Below are 11,845 nucleotides of genomic sequence, written 5' to 3' on the forward strand. Positions count from 1 at the left end.
CTCAATTCTCCCCTAATCATGCTTTCTAAGGTTTGTTCTTCATCTAACAATCAACAAATATTTAGTGTACACATACAAGTATCATGGGGACTTTTCAAGGTTGTAATGGGGCTAAAGGTAAAGGTAAGGATATATATATATATATATATATATATATATATATATATATATATATATATATATATATATGGCTAAGTGAGTTGGAATTTGAATCTTTAATTAACCTAAGCTCTCACCTAACACATATAACAACCTATGCAATTCACATTGAGCTTCGCTACCCAAAATCTCACTTTTACACATAGTGATGCATTCTTTTCAATCACAACACATATGCATTGTTATTATTACTCTACTTTGGGATATTTTGTCCCCTTTTTATTCTTTTTTTCTCCTTTTTTTTTGAAACAATAACATAATATATACAAAAGGTGAATGCATATGGTTTACATAATTAATACATGAGTATGTACCCAAATTTTCAAGATTTTTCAATAGAAATACAACACACTTTTATCAACTCATGTTTTCCATCTTTTTTCACACTTAAATGACACACACACTCACTATTCTAAACTAGTCAAAGATTCAAATTAGGGATATTTATTATTTTTTTCTTATGGTTAGTGATATGCTAACATATGGAACAAAAGAGGATTAAAAAAGCTCAAAGTGGGCTAACAAAGGTAGATAAAATGGTAGGCTATATGGGTAAGTGAGCTAATTGAAATGAAGGCCTCAATCACATAAATGTATATATACATCAAATAATGGATATAAAGAATCAAACAAATCAAAGATTGCAATCATAGAAAGAGAATATACACAAGAATTAAAATAGTGGTTATATGATGCAACCACAAAATTAAGCTTAAAAATCATAAGGATGTGTGTTCTTAGTTCAAAAGCCATGTTCCACAATGTGTAATTCAAGCAAGTCTTAATGAAAAATCTCAACTCAATTCACTTGGAATATCAATGTCCTATATTAAAAGAAGTTTTCTTTGAAATTTCATTAAATTAACTAAGCTTATTCTATATATAATGTGATTGGATGTAAACCATAAAAAATCTTAAGTTTATTTCCTAATTTCAGTCAAACCAAATCATCAAATGTATAGGAAATTCAACTAAGTTCAATTATGTGCATTGTCCAATCACCACTAATAAACTACAACTAAATTATGTATATACACTAGACAACATAAAATAAGGTAAAAAGTATGTAAAACTAAAATAGAAATCTAGAGTACGTACAAACTAAAGGTATAAAGTGCAATAACTAAAAAGTGTTCAGAATAACATAATATATACAAAAGTCCAAAAGCATAAAAATTAAAATAAAAGTGTTTGGAGTAGAACATTTCACCCAAAATAAACATCGCCGATCAGTCAGACGACCTCGCCACACTTAAGAATTAGCACCGTCCTTGGTACTCCGGAAGTCAGGTGGAGTGGAAGGAGTCCTCGTTGCTATCCTGAGCTAGTGCATCCCGCTCCTCCTCCTCCTCATTGTGCTCAGAGGGGGTATCTGGCTCCTCTATCACTGAATCCCACATCAAAAGCTGTCTCCTGATGTCTTGATAGCATCATTTGGAGTGGCGTTCCAAACGAGCTACATCCTCGACCAACCAGTGGATCAAAGGATAGAGTGGTTGTGATGCTGATGATGGTCCAGGTGCTGAACGTGTTGAGGGTGCTGTTGAAGAGGTAGCTGCCTCTGTGGTAGTCATCGTCCTACGACCTCGGCGTCTAGTGGATGACGGAAACCAATTACTGTGCGAGATAATCCTCTTGCTGTAAGAACTGCGAATTAATTAACCGATTAATTAACGTAACATAATAATAATTTAATTGCCCGAAATAGGTTCAAAATTTTAGAATATTAATTGGAAAATTTAAATATGATAATTGGACTCAGTAGATTTTTCTGAGTTGGAAAATGTAATTTTCTTCGGAAAATTATGTAAAAATGCGTAATGGCAAATTAATCGGCAGTACCAGCTTAAGTCTGTCCGGTACTATGCGAGAATAATATAAACAGTAGAAAAACCTTGGAAAAATATTTAGAATTGAAAATCGGACACTAATTTTAAAGGTTTGACCCAAAGTTGGGCCAAACGAGCCAAAAACGCTAACGGATTGGACCGGACTCAAGTTGGGCCCAAGCCCAACATATAAAAGGTCACTTAAGTGACCAATTCACTCACTTTCATCACATAAGAGCTGAAGCAACGTGAATGAGAGGAAGAGAGGAGAGGGTTTCACAAACACTATTCACCTCATCATTCATTAGATCATAACTTGAGCTACAATGCTTCAATTTGCGTGCCGTCAGTGGCTACACGAAGCTCTTGCCGAGCCTGTCAGTTCTATCTATCCTTTACTGGTAAGAATTTGAATTTTCATCTTCTTTCCTCTGCCCTAAAAGTCCGAAAATATGGGTGATGGTTTTGAAGGAATTTTTGTGTTTTGATTGTTTAGGCGGTAATTAAGGTTGGGCTATTGGTGGTTTGTGTCTCAAACACCATCGGAAAAGATAAGAAAACTCTTTACCTTGTGAAATTATAATTTTGATGAACCTTAGATATTGATTTGTGGTAATTAATGTGTATAGCTTGGGAAAAAATTGGTTGTTGAAGCTTGTTGGAATTTTTGGAAGCTTGGAAGTGAAGTTGCAAGCTGGAAATATGACCTTGAAGGTGTTGGAACCTTGAAAATTAATGAAAAAGTGAAATCGGGAGTGTTCCGGGTTGAGCGGGGAATCAGCCAAGGTATGATTTCGGTTTTCTGTATCTAAAATGTAATGTGGTTGTGAAAACGTAGGCTAGTGGCCCTAGGATAAGATTTTGAAATATTGATGTGGTTGATGGATGATATAATTGTGTTGTTATGTATGAATTTAGTGGATTTTGGAATGTTGATGTAGTTGTTGGATAATTTGGATTGAGTTAAATATGTATGAATGATGGTGGAAATGATTATGAGTGGTCATAATGGTAGGTAAAGCATGTAATGTTGTATGTGATATGGATTAATACGTTTGACTGATGATAGGGTTGAGGCTTTTGTTAATGAGCATGTTTTGGAGTGTGGTATTGATATGTGTATATATATGGTGATTGATGAAATTGAATGTTTGTTTGGAAATTGTGATAGGGAAGGATGATTATGAATCGAATTATTGAATTGAGATTTGATAAATATGGAAGAATTGGTGGGTTGATGATTGAATGAGGTTTGGAAATGATTGATATTGGAATGGTTGAGTTTTCGGTTGATTTTGGATGAATTTGGAAGTGTATGTTTTAAAAATTGGGAGTTTGAGTTTTGGTAAAAATGGAATTTTGATATACTTCAATGGATCATATCTTGAGCTATCATTTTCATTGATGATTTTTATATCAAAAGAAAGATAATTTTACAAGCTTTAAAATGGTTTAAATTTGGTGAAAATTTGATTTTTGTGGAAGGAGATATGATAGTTGGAAGTTTGGGCCAAAAATCTGAATTCTGTAAATTTTGCAGAATTTGTGAGTTCTGGTTTGTGTGCGCACGCACACCCCGTGAAATTTTGAACCTGTGCGCACGCACACATGGGGACAGGGCTACTGATGGGAGCGCTAGCATGCCCTGTGCGCACACTCCACCAACAGAGGTTTGCAATCTGTGCGTACTCACAGCCTTGTGCGCACGCACACGTTGGGAATGTCATTCTGTTGATGGCGCTAGCACACCTTGTGCGTGCACTCAACACTGGAAATTTTACTTTCTGTGCGTACGCACAAGCCTATGCACACGCACACTTTCTGAAAACACTTCTGGGCGTGTGCACGCACACCCTTGTGCGTACGCACACGACCTTGTTCTTTTCTAAAGCTTTTGTTTTCAAGTCTTTCACATTCCCAAAAAGCTTGTAACCTTCCGAGATGTTATTTCACACTTATAAACCCCCAATTTCATCTTTTAAATTTTAAATTAATGTAGAATGCCTAGTGATTTGAGAGGAAGCTAGGGAAGAGGGTAACTTGCAGATGAAGAAGGGAATATAATGAGAAGTTATGACTAATGATAAGGTTATGAGATGTTGAGGAGGATGGAGGAGTGCTGTGTATATGATGATATGAGCCTAATGGCTGTGTGTGTGATATGAGCCGAATGGCTGTGTGTGATAATGGTTTATGGCTGGTGGTGCATGAAATTGTGATCATCAATAGCGCCATCAACATGGTACGCTCAATTGCAATCTCAACTCTTTATCACAACTTCGCACAACTAACCAGCAAGTGCACTGGGTTGTCCAAGTAATAAACCTTACGCGAGTAAGGGTCGATCCCACGGAGATTGTTGTTATGAAGCAAGCTATGGTCATCTTGTAAATCTCAGTTAGGCGGATTCAAATGGTTATGGAGGTTTGATAATTAAAAGATGAATAAAACATAAAATAAAGATAGAGATACTTATGTAACTCATTGGTGAGAATTTCATATAAGCGTATGGAGATGCTTTGTCCCTTCCGTCTCTCTGCTTTCCTACTGTCTTCATCCAATCCTTCTTACTCCTTTCCATGGCAAGCTGTATGTTGGGCATCACCGTTGTCAATGGCTACAGTCCCGTCCTCTCAGTGAAAATGTTCAACGCGCTCTGTCACAGCACGGCTATTCATCTTTCGGTTCTCGATCATGTCGGAATAGAATCCAGTGATTCTTTTGCGTCTGTCACTAACGCCCCACAATCGCGAGTTTGAAGCTCGTCATAGTCATTCAATCCTTGAATCCTGCTCAGAATACCACAGACAAGGTTTAGACCTTCCGGATTCTCAAGAATGCCGCCATCAATTATAGCTTATACCACGAAGATTCTGATTAAGGAATCCAAGAGATACACATTCAAGCCTTGTTTGCTTGTAGAACGAAAGTGGTTGTCAGGCACGCGTTCATAAGTGAGAATGATGATGAGCATCACATAATCATCACATTCATCAAGTTCTTGAGTGCGAATGAATATCTTGGAACAAGAATAAGCTGAATTGAATAGAAGAACAATAGTAATTGCATTAATACTCGAGGTACAGCAGAGCTCCACACCTTAATCTATGGTGTGTAGAAACTCCACCGTTGAAAATACATAAGTGATAATGGTGATCATTGGCTTCGGCCCCAGAGAGGGAACCAGAAGAACCAAGATGAAAATACAATAGCAAAAGGTCTTATTTATAGAGAACTAGTAGCTTAGGGTTTACAGAAATGAGTAAATGACATAAAAATCCACTTCCGGCCCACTTGGTGTGTGCTTGGGCTGAGCATTGAAGCTTTCATGTGTAGAGACTTTTCTTAGAGTTAAACGCCAACTTTTGTGCCAGTTTGGACGTTTAACTCCCACTTCTATGCCAGTTCGGGCGTTTAACGCCGGGCAGTCTTGAGCTGATTTGGAACGCCGGTTTGGGCCATCAAATCTCGGGCAAAGTGTGGACTATTATATATTTCTGGAAAGCCCAGGATGTCTACTTTCCAACGCAGTTGAGAGCGCACCAATTGAGTTTCTGTAGCTCCAGCAAATTCACTTCGAGTGCAGGGAGGTCAGAATCCAACAGCATCTGCGGTCCTTTTCAGCCTCTGAATCAGATTTTTGCTCAGGTCCCTCAATTTCAGCCAGAAAATATCTGAAATCACAGAAAAACACACAAACTCATAGTAAAGTCCAGAAAAGTGAATTTTAAATAAAAACTAATAAAAATATAATAAAAACTAACTAAAACATACTAAAAACATACTAAAAACAATGCCAAAAAGCGTATAAATTATCCGCTCATCACAACACCAAACTTAAATTGTTGCTTGTCCCCAAGCAACTGAAAATCAAATAGGATAAAAAGAAGAGAATATACAATGAATTCCAAAAACATCTATGAAGATCAGTATTAATTAGATAAGCGGGGCTTTTAGCTTTTTGCCTCTGAACAGTTTTGGCATCTCACTTTATCCATTGAAATTCAGAATGATTGGCTTCTATAGGAACTCAGAATCCGGATAGTTGATACGTAAAAATTAGATTTCACATATAACCGGCAAGTATACCGGGTCGTATCAAGTAATAAAACTCACAAAGAGTGAGGTCGATCCCACGGAGATTGGTAGATTAAGCAACTTTAGTTAAATGGTAGATTTAGTTAAGCGAATAAGATTTTGATTTCATGAGCATTTTGATTTTTGAACATAATTGCAAGAATGTAAATGACACAAAATGTAAAGAACTAGAATAGAAAAAATAAATGAAAGTAAATAACGGAAACTTAAATTGCAAGAAACTTAAATGACATCAAAGATAAATTGCAAGGAATTAAAGGTTGCAGAAATTTAAAGAACATAAGAGTAAATAGCATGAATTAGAGGAACAAAATGTAGATGACAAGAAGAATAAAATGACCGAATGTAAAAGGGAATTGGGTTGTGGGAAATTAAACAACTAGAGGCAATAGAAATAAGAATTGATGGTAGAGAAGATCATTAGGGATCAGAGATGCAAGTTTTCATGAATTGATGTTAGTCAAATCCTTCTCAATCATGGGTATAGATCCATGGCAAGTGGGTGATTGAATCCCAATCTCTTGGTGATTCAATCTCTCTCAACATAACCAAATGCCACTCTCGTGATCTATTTGTTCATGAGAAGAGATGAAGCTCCTTTCTAATCCAGCCACACAATTCCTATAATCTCAACCAAGGAGAGTTACATCTCACATACTAACCAAGGTATATTGATTGAAGGAATCATGAAAGGATGAACTCTAAACTGAATTATGTGGCTCATTCCTCAAATTCACCACATAATTCATGTAGATCAACCCCTCTCTCGATGGTGGTTGAATCTATGAAGAGCAAGAGTTCCCTCTTTAGATCAACCACTAGAATTGAGGAGGAAAAGATGAATTCACCAACTCATTTCAACAAGCAGAGCTCATCCCCCTAATGAATGTGGGGTTTAGTGAGTCATAGCTCCAATATCAACAACAATTGCCATGAATGAAAATTAAGCTAAGTATAAAGAAAGAAGATGAAGAATAAGGAAAATGCTTAAAGCTTAAGAAAAATGAAGAAGAGAAGTTCCAAGATGAATCCCCAAAATGGCTCTCTGGTTCTCCTCCCGGAAGTACCAAAGAGTTCTCCAATACAAGTGCTCAAAAGTGTAAAAATGTCTAAGTGTCAAAGAGTAAAAGTAAGAGTGTAAAAGTCCCCTAAAGTACAAACTCAATCTCTATTTATACTAGTCCTAAAGATCTTCAAGTGGGTTAGCAATATGGGCTTCCTCTTTGTTGAATTCTTGGCTCAATTGGAGGTGTTTTGACCTTTGTGATGAATAGGGGAAGTAGAGCAAGTTGGCACCAATTCTGGCCCATTGATGGGCGTTGTTGGCAATAGCTCCAGGCCAAATGCACGTTGGCAACGTGCTTGACATTTTCCTGGAAGTGAAGTATGAGACTTGGGCGTTGCTAGCCCAAGTTGTTGCCAACAACTTGCTTTTCCTCTTCTTGGCCTTACTTTTATGCTAATTGTAGCCCAGAATTTGAGTGTCAACCTTCAGCTTCAATATGGACTATTATACATCATTGGAAAGCTCTTGATGTCTATTTTCTAATGCCACTGGAATCACCTCAATTGGACTTTCCTAGCTCAAGTTATGGTTCCTCAAAGAAGGTAAGGTCAAGCTGCCAAGTTGTTGCCAAGTTGTTGTGAATAACGCACCCTCAACCCCAAGTTAGCAACGTGCTCGAGCATCACTCTCCCAAGGCAAGGACTTGAGGCTGGCGTTGTTGCAAAACACGCCCCCTTTGTGCACGTTGGCAACGTGCTCGATCCCACAGCCAAGGATCATCTCTAGCTCCCTTGAATTTCATTTCATGTTCTTGTTTTTAGGGCCTAAAGATGACTCTGGTTTGGCTTCAATTTTGTGCTCCATCATAGACTATTATATATGGTTGGAAAGCTCTGAATGTCAGCTTTCCAATGCAACTGGAAGCACTCAATTTGGATCTCTGTAGCTCAAGATATCTTCCATTGAAGAGGACATGTTCAGGCTGCCTTGTTTTGGTAAGTTGGCGTTGGCAACGCCCATCTAGCGTTGGCAACGTGAGTGGTGCAGCATTTGGGCGTTTGGAACTTGGTTGGTGCGCCATTGGGCGTTTGGCAGCCTGGTTGGTGCGCCATTGGGCGTTTGGCAGCCTGGTTGGTGCGCCATTGGGCGTTTGGCAGCCTGGTTGGTGCGCCAAGACTTGGTGCCAAAATTTGCTTGTGTGTGGCGTTGGCAACGCCAGATTCAAGTTGGCAACGCCAACTTTGCTTCTTCCAGGGCCAAGCTTGCCTTGCTTGTGTGTGGCGTTGGCAACGCCAGATTCAAGTTGGCAACGCCAACTTTGCTTCTTCCAGGGCCAAGCTTGCCTTGCTTGTGTGGCGTTGGCAACGCCAGATTCAAGTTGGCAACGCCAACTTTGCTTCTTCCAGGGCCAAGCTTGATAGTGTGGCGTTGTTAACCTGCGTTGTCCTCAAAAACGCCAATGCTTCCTAGCTCAAACAACGTGCTCGAGCTTCCATATTAGTGCCAAAATTGCTTGTGTGTGTGGCGTTGGCAACGCCACTCTCAAGTTGGCAACGCCAACTTTGCTTCTTGTCTTCCTCCAGGGCCAAGTTCCTTGCTTGTGTCTTGTGTGTGTGGCGTTGGCAACTTGGTTCTAAAGTTGGCAACGCCAACCTTGCTTCCAGGGCCAAGTTTGCTTGGTTGTGTGGCGTTGGCAACGCCCATCTTGAGTTGGCAACGTGCTCGAGCCTCCTTTCCTAGCTCCAGGCATTGCTTCCCACGTTGCCAGTGAACACGCCCATAGAAGCTGGCGTTGGCAACTTGAATGTTGCCTAGTCTTGGCGTTGGCAACTTGGATGTTGCATGTGATGGGCGTTGGCAACTTGGATGTTGCATGTGATGGGCGTTGGCAACTTGGATGTTGCTTAGTCTTGTGTGTGGCGTTGGCAACGCCAATCCCAAGTTGGCAACGCCAACTCCTTGCCTTGGTTGCCTCCAGGACCAAGCTTGCCTTGTGTTGTGGAGTTGGCAACGTGGATTCCAAGTTGGCAACGCCAACTCTTGCCTTGGTTGCCTCCAGGACCAAGCTTGCCTTGTGTTGTGGAGTTGGCAACGTGGATTCCAAGTTGGCAACGCCAACTTTGCCCAGCTTGCATCATTCTTGCTTCCATGCCTCCTTGTTTCATCACCTATCATCAACAAGGGAAATAGCTTCAAAGTCTTACCAATTCAAGCAATAAATTTCATGAGATTCATTCATACTCATTCATATATGCATTCCTTAAATCATTTGCATGAATTTGGCTAGAATTAACATGTTCCTTAATATCATCATGCATGGAAACAAAACTCATAAAAGGACTTGTTTATTTAGAGAAAATGAGTGAAATTAAGCTAAAACTAACTAAGCTAACTAACTAATAATGCAAATATGCATTTGCATCACAACACCAAACTTAAAGTATTGCTTGTCCTCAAGCAAAATATAAAGGACTTTGTCACAAGAATTTAAGATGTAAGACTTGAATGTTCTTCCAGAGAGTAATTTTCATTGAGCATATTGTCCTCACTTGTGTGGTCATTAATTTATTGTAATTGAACACAACTATTCAACTTTTTCAATTAAAATGCTTGCTTCCCTACTGAATTGGTTAACTTCACTAGACTTCTTTCATACCTTAGCATATGATCCTTGAACCAATTTTTTTCTGCTTATTTCTTTTTCCTTCTCTTTTTTTTTCTTTCCCTTTTTCTTTCAATTAAGCTCGAAATCTTGTCTTAAGGCGGCTCTTTAGCATAAGCTTTCAATCAACAATCCCAAACCAGTTGGTTCAAGTTGTTAAGTGTTGAGACACTCTTAAAGATTTACTCACTCAAGCCTCTTTCCTTAACACATTCAGTCACAGGCATATAACATTGAAATTTTGTTTGGATAGTGGTGTCCAGCACCTCTTTGGGTTGCTAAATGTTCTGTTATAGAGCTACTCTGATTGTGGGTTTTCAATCGATAATCCCGAGTTAGTTAACTCAAGTTACCGGGTGATGAAGCACCCCTCGGATTACTAGCCCAAGTATGTCTCTTAACATCAGTCACCACAGACACATATCCAACTTTTGTCATTGATGCCTAGCCTTTCATTCTTTGTATTCTATTTTCTTTATTGTCAAGGTTATTTGTGCTTTTACTAATAAAGTCCTTATGATCCTTAACCAAACTAGTCTTGTATAGCAAGCATTCTTTTGAGTTCATTGAACCTTGATTCTTTCACAATAAATATACTAGCACTTTTCCTATGGGACAACATGATCCTTTTAAGCTAGATTTCTCTCTGTTCTTGCTCAAACTGCATCTTTATTCCAATGACAAGTAAAAGTATTAAAGACAAGCAACCATTCCAAATCTGTGAGTGGTGATGCATGGAATGGGCAACATAAAAGACAATGCTTCAAAAAGAAAATGCATCCTAGAAGGTATACCATATTTCAGACATACATCTTCTTTATTTAATAAAACATAAAGAAAAACATAGGAACTTCACCACCTTTAGTCTTCATGTCCCTTTTCCTTTGCTTGATTCTCCTTGCTTTCCTTTGCCTTTTGGGTCTTCTTTCTTTTTGCTTCTCCTTTCTCCTTGTTGTTGTGTTGTTGCATCTCCTTTTGGATCTTCTTTCTTTTTGCTCCTCCTTTCTCCTTGTTGTTGTGTCGTTGCATTCCCCTTTGGATCTTCTTTTTGCCAAATTCCTGAGCTTATCATTGTCTCCTGTAGCCTCTGTTGATTGAATCTCACCCTTGCTAGTTCTTGCTGTTCAAATATCTTCCGAGCCTCATTAAAACATTTGATTTGTGGGTTGATCAATGGGGGTGTGGAACAGAGGTAACTAAGCTTTTCTTGGGTGCATATGTCATAGTCAAGTCTGTCCTTGTGCCTGGCTTCCTTGAACATTCTGTTTTCATTGAAATCTCTGTAGAGTGTTTCATGTCTAGCATCCAACCTATGGAGAAGTTCTCTTTGCTGAGCTTGCTCTATCCTTAGTTGAGCTTGTTCTTGTATCACTTTCTCCATGGCTTTTTCATGTTCCATAGCTGAATTGTTGATGGCTTCTTGCATCTTGGCATATTGTTCTTGTTGCAACTCCATCATGTGTTTGGTACTCATTTTGTTGGTTCATCCATTGAACTTGAACCCCTCTTTGTTGATCCATCAATTGCCAAAGGTCCCTTTGTTGTTGCGCTTGTTCCTCTTGGCTTCTTTGAATTTGTGAATATTGCCCAGAAATCCCTTCCAAGGCGGCTTGGAGTTGGTTCATGTTCAAGGTGTGGGATTCATCCATTTCTTGAGGCTCCTCCTCTTGTCTTACTTCTTTCCTTTTCTTCCTTCTTGCTAAAGGTTGCCTTTCCAATTGGGTTGTGGTGATGAACTCCAACCTTTCTTTGGTGAGAGGCTTTCCAATGGAGACCAAATCAGTTTCTCCAAATTCTTCAAGAGGCACTCCAGCTTCTTCACATAGGCGCAGAATAGTACTAGGATATCCTAGCCAGCTGTCCTGTTTGACCTTTTGAGCTATTTCAATGATGTTCTTGGCTATAATGTCTCCAACATTGATTTCCCCTCCTTTCATTATGCAATGGATCATTATAGCTCTATTCACCGTTACCTCAGAGTTATTTGAAGTAGAGATCAATGACCTCCTCACTATGTCATGCCATCCTTTTGCTTGAGGTATGAGATCACCTCTCCGAAGTTTGAGTGGTCGGCCATGTGAATCCGATACC

This window comes from Arachis stenosperma, chromosome 10, assembly GCF_014773155.1.
Source record: "Arachis stenosperma cultivar V10309 chromosome 10, arast.V10309.gnm1.PFL2, whole genome shotgun sequence".
NCBI classification, from domain to species: Eukaryota; Viridiplantae; Streptophyta; class Magnoliopsida; order Fabales; family Fabaceae; genus Arachis; species Arachis stenosperma.